Genomic DNA, 5,875 nt, shown 5'->3' with positions numbered 1-5,875 from the left:
GCGTGTGCCAGTTTACGGGTGACCGTGCATGGGCAGGGTGTTTGATAGGCGTTCGACACTCTCCGGACGCTGGGACACTCCTACAACCTCTCGTTCGCCCTCCTCGCGCCATCGCAGCTTGCTCGCGCCACTTAGAATGCTCATCTCTCTCCACCTAGCACTCCTCTACCCCCGGCGCTAGCAGACTGCACGACAGACGCGACCATGGCACATCCGTTCGGTATTGTGCGCTCGCGTGAATATCTTGATCCACCTCACGCGCTATAGACTTGGCGGTGTGCACACACTGTTCTTGGCATCATCTACTTCATCTACGTGTCGAGCCCAAGCCCCTCCCCCTCTCATTTTCTTCTGCAGCTCATTGCCAGCGGAGCCTGAGCTCGGCCACCTTGCCATCTATATATAGAATGCTTCCCGAGCCATTTCAATCATCCCAAACTTTTTCTCTGGCCACAAATCTATCTCCTAACTAGTGCGCCAAGGCCGGGAGGGCCTCCTGCCGCCAATCCTTGCTGGAGTTGGCCACGGACCCCCCACAGTCAACCTCCTGCTCCGGTGCTCCCCGTCTTTACCCACCACCTCAGACATGTTCGTGTTGACCTCCTGAGCCTGACGGTGCTGCTGGTTCATCGGATTCGCACCGGAATCATCAACTCCGACGAGCTCCGCTGCCCGCCATCTCTAGAGAGGAACGTTTTGATGCCGTGCGTCCACCTCTGTCGTCATTTCAGGTACGTATGTGGTCGTTTTGATGCGCTGGATCCATCCCCCTCCTCTCCGGTGGTCCCCGAGGTCTTCTTGCCGGAGAACCACCGGCGGTAGCGCCGCCTCCTTTGTTAATCTCTCTCTCTCTCTCAAATCTGACAGGACGGCTCCACCTGTCAGCCTCTCGGCCACTCACCTGAAGCAGTATAAGTGGAGGCGTATTTTGAGAATACGTCTTCGAAGTGGCTGCTTGTGGATTTTCTTAATTTTTGTTTAATTCATATATTTTGACCACAATTTTGACCAGCAATATCTCCCATAAGTACAAATGAGTTGATTCTTTTTGCACTAGTTTTGTAACGAGCTAAAGTTTCTGTTTGCCAAGTTTGAGAATTTATCTTGCTATAGAAAATTTCTGGTGCAATAAAAGGCTTTATGTGAAATTTTCTTTTTGCATTTTAATTTTTTTTCAGAAGGTTCTAGTTGCCTCGGAGAAGACCAGGAGTATTGTGACACTCCTCAGAACTGAGGCAAGCCACAACAATCATTTGCAAGGATGGCATTGCAATAGCAATGATTTTTACTTGAATTAAAGTTCACTTTAATTGCATTTAGTTGAAATAATTTGTTATATAAAACTTGTGCATATTATTTCATCCATGTTATATCAATGTAGTAGAATGAATGTCATCTTAGTACTATGTGCAGTAGAGATCATGTTATATGTTCATGCTAATGATGGTGCATTCATCTTTCATATCCATGACCTGTGCATTTCATTTCATACTATGACTCGAATTATTTTAAATTCAAGTTAAACATGATGTTAATTCAACTTGAACAAGTTGTTGATCGAGTCATAGTGGCATCGAATCGAGCTCACCAGTGCAACCACACTTGCCTGGATTGGGAGGCCCTAATTCAGTTTATTGTCATGCCTCTCGTCGGTGCCTCGAACTAGGGAAGGCTATGTGCTCGCTCTGCCCTGGCCCGGTAGGTAGCCATAACCTTGTGTGCCCGAAGTTGTATGGTACCATTGTCCCCGTTTGGGATCGTTTGCTTTAGTTTTGGCCATGACGGTGGTCGGCCACAAAGGTGGCGGATGTCACGCAGTGACATCGAGGCCACCCAGGACTTATCCCAAAGGAGAGTTTGTCGGAGTGGCGGGGAGAGTGTCATGCAAAGTGTATAATCTCTGCAAAGTGTATAATCTATCGATAGCCGCATCCTCAATTATGGACACAATTCATATTAGGTCACATCGTGGGTCAACGGAAATTAATAACCGACACACCCATAACACCGAGATGGCACATTCAAAAGTTGGTGATCTTGTGAGGATCACTATGGTTGTTCCTGAGGTGATCGAGTCAGGATCACGATGGTAAGTTTTTCTTGTGGTTACGAAGTAACCCAAGATGGTAAGTTGGTCTGAGGGACCGTGATCATTACACTAGTGCACTTCATGGATATAGTATCATGCTCATGTTCATGCATCCAACTTGTTAAATGCCTTATTGTTGTTTGTCATATTTGCTTTGTTTGATGTGAGCTTGCGAGTACATTCAAAGTACTCCCCTGGCGTGTCATGCCAATTGTAGTTGAAGTCGTTCCGTTCGTCGTGATCTAGGCCTTGTCCCAGTAGTGTCCCTTTGAGATGGAGTTTCGCTACGTCGGTGTTCCGCTACTGCGTAGATGAGTCCTTATCATCAAGGTCCATGTCCTGTATATTAAATAATGTACATAAGTGCAGCAACACCATGTGTGCCGCTTGGTCTCGTTTCCTTATGTTATCATCGAACCTATGTATTCGCATGAGATCAATAAAGCGGTTGTTTTCTGTACCAAGTTGTTGTGTATTGCCAGAAGACTTGGTCTCTGGGTTGGCGATGCAAGGTAAATTGGTTGCTCTGAGCCGGGGTGCCACAAAAATGAGTAAAGGAGGGGATAGTAGAAACCAAGTGGAGGCGCACTAGAAGCTCCAGAGCAAAAGATGGTGTTCCATGCGACCGCGCCTGCTCGCATGAGCGGTCATATGGCATGGAAACCGATGCCTCTCATTCACCTGAACATACTTTATAAATGTGTCAAGACCGGAATGTCAATAGAGGATCCGCATAACCACAAAACAGAGTCATCTACATCCCCATCTTCATCAACCCTAGCCACCGCCATTTTCCGTCTCCATAGCCACCACCTCGATCTCCACCATAGTTCTTACTCCTCTAGTCATGCTTGTAATCGAGTATCACACACAACATCCATTGTAAGACATATTATCAATCAAACTATCTTCATGATGTGTTCTTCGTGTGATCTAATCTCCATGTGTGAGTAGTCTGGTAAGCTATGGTTTGAGGCAAGAGCCTTACAACCTGATGTATTTGTTGGAGGAATCAATGGAAGTGCTTTGAATTAACATCCTGTATGTGTGCAATAAAACTATTCTGTAGTTGTCTCTTGTCTCATCCGTGTTCTTCATCACTTCAGGTACCCAAGATCATGGAGAACGATCCCCGGAGTGGCTAAGGACAGGGAGACCGTGAAGTTTTTTTAGAACACCAGTGACAGAAAGGTTTAGTACGGTAACACGGATCCCATCTCTGGGAATTCAAGAGGTGTAGTCATTAAAAACCCAATGATTTTGTCTAATTATTGCAATCTTAATTATGGAGGCAAGGTCATGAGATGGATAGGGCCTTTGGTTGGACAATTGACTCTTGATGCAGGACACGTGTCGTCCAAGACGTAATTTGGACACATCCCCCACTTTAGTTCGTAACAAGCACATCTCTATGGGTGACTTCCAGTGCACAAATTAAAATTATATATGGTCCCTTCACAAGTATATTGCTGTAAGCATTAAGACCTCATACATGTAGCTATTTTTATTATAAGTGTTTGAAGTGTCAAGTTTGATTTACGATCCAGCCAAAAGCTGGAATCAATCCTTTAGCAAAAGCTTGTCTGATACCCTGGCTTAAAGGGCATAATCCTACCGTGGGTTTGATAACTGAGGGTCAGCTCTGGTAAAAATGGCGAGAATCCTTTCTTCTCCATTTTTGGATCAGCAAAGGAAGTAATCAAGCAGCAACCTTAACCTCATTTATGAGGAAACACTATAAAAGATGCAGTTTGACAAGTCCCACATTCAGCCGAGCAAGAGTTCCTTTAAAGGTAATATCCGTGGCAAGGAAATGCATTGCATCGGAAAGGTAACGTTAGACATGGTATTTGGAACTCCCAATAATTATCGGGGTGAGGCATTAAGCTTCAATATATTCCCATTCCGTGGAGGTGCGGGCGAGACGGGGTGACAAGACCCACCCGAGGGCAAGGGCGGTAGCGCCACGATCATGAACCGCCTGCTGGGGGCCAAGACTTGCCCATCGCCGGTGAGTGGGGGAGGAGCAGAGCGATGTAGGTGTGCGAAGATGTGGAGTGGAGAGTGTGATATGGACGTGGATAGCGCCGTGCTTATATAGTCGTGGCCATATGAATGGGCAGTCAATGTGGCGCAACGACCAAAGTTGGTTTCTCAAGCATCGGTCAGCACCACCCTCCCGTCTGATCACATCGTGCGACATCAATGCCGACCGTTGCGGCTCTGGGCCGACATGAATGCGACGCATTCGTTGGAGAGAAAGCGCGAGAGAGGGTTTTGGATGTGCCCGAGGTGTCGGACGTGTGCGTGATAGCGGTCCAGACGCCCACAACCCCCTCTTTGCAAAAAAAGGACATCCTAACCGGTGCACGGATGATTAGGTTGCCCCATAGCAAAAACACATCCGGATTGTTCGGTCCGGACCGATACAAGTCAGCGTTGAGATGCCCTAACAAAGCCAATTTTCTGCCAAGCATTTCAGCGCCTTCGTGTAGCCAAAGAGTTGGTGTAAATAATGCAGAGGTGAGCAGGGCAAGAGGGGCGAGCCAATTCTCTGATTCAAACGGATGCAAAAATCTACGGGTCAACCAACTTTTGATAGGAATTCAAACATGCCCTTATGGGAAGAATAGGAGGTCCATGCGTCTATACTTCTGGGGTGGCCCGACCCAGCCAGAACGCTAGTAGCTGAAGAGTAGGAACAGTTTTGCTAGGTTTTTTCATTTTTCTTTTACCTTTTTGTGTTTTAATTTTCCTCCATTCATATATATATATACTATGAAAATGTTCTCACAAATATATATCCATAATAATATTTTGTTTTTCCAATTAAAAAATAATGAAAGTAGTTATTTAAAAAGTTCTCACTAAAAATGCTCAATGTATTTTTAGAAACGTTTGATTATGCATCTTCAAAATGTTCTTATTTCCAAACGATGTTAAAATTGTGCTTAAAAATACCTTCACATATTTCAAAAAATATCTTCGCATATTTCAGAAAATATCATCACAGATTTCCTAATCATTGACTACTTGACGAGTAGAGTCATTGACCGTTGATTTTGAAAATGATCATCCATTTGTAATTTCACAATTTTGAAAAATGTTTACTTGAATAGGTAAAAATTTCATAGATTTGAACGAAATTCACATTTTTTTTAAGTTCAGGGATTGTAGAAAGAGCGCTCACCTGGAACTTATTAACGAGCGCTCCTTCGGGAACTCTTTCGGGAGCCTCACAACGATCAGCGCCACTTGGCGCGCTCACAGCCATTCGCCACGTGTCGCGCTCTGGACGCTCCCTCCGGATTTTATTTTTTTATTTTTATGCACGCGTTTTCGGCTTTTTAAATGGTTTTTTTTCGGTTCTTTTTTGACGTTTTGGTTTTCTACCGGTCTTCCCTAGCTTTTCGACCAATTTTTTTTCGAACAAAATAATTTTTTGGTGCAAAAAAAAGCATTTTTTTCGCGAGAGGCACGGTTTTGCTTCCGACAGAGGCACGGTTGTGCTTTCGCGAGAGGCACGGGCGTGCCTTTTTTGAAAAGGGAAAAAACGCGTTTTCTGATTTTTGTTCTTTCGCGAGAGGCACGGTTTTGCTTCCGCCCGAGGCACGGTTGTGCTTTCGCGAGAGGCACGGACGTGCCTCTTTCGGAAAGGGAAAAACGTGTTTTCTGTTTTTTTGTTATTTCGCGAGAGACACGGTTTTGCTTCCGCCCGAGGCACGTTTGTGCTTTCGTGCCTCTTTCAAAAAGGGAAAAAACGCGTTTTCTGTTTTTTTCTTTCGC

Source organism: Triticum dicoccoides, chromosome 2B (assembly GCF_002162155.2).
Source record: "Triticum dicoccoides isolate Atlit2015 ecotype Zavitan chromosome 2B, WEW_v2.0, whole genome shotgun sequence".
Classification (NCBI taxonomy): Eukaryota; Viridiplantae; Streptophyta; class Magnoliopsida; order Poales; family Poaceae; genus Triticum; species Triticum dicoccoides.
Note: the sequence above shows the minus strand (reverse complement) of the source record.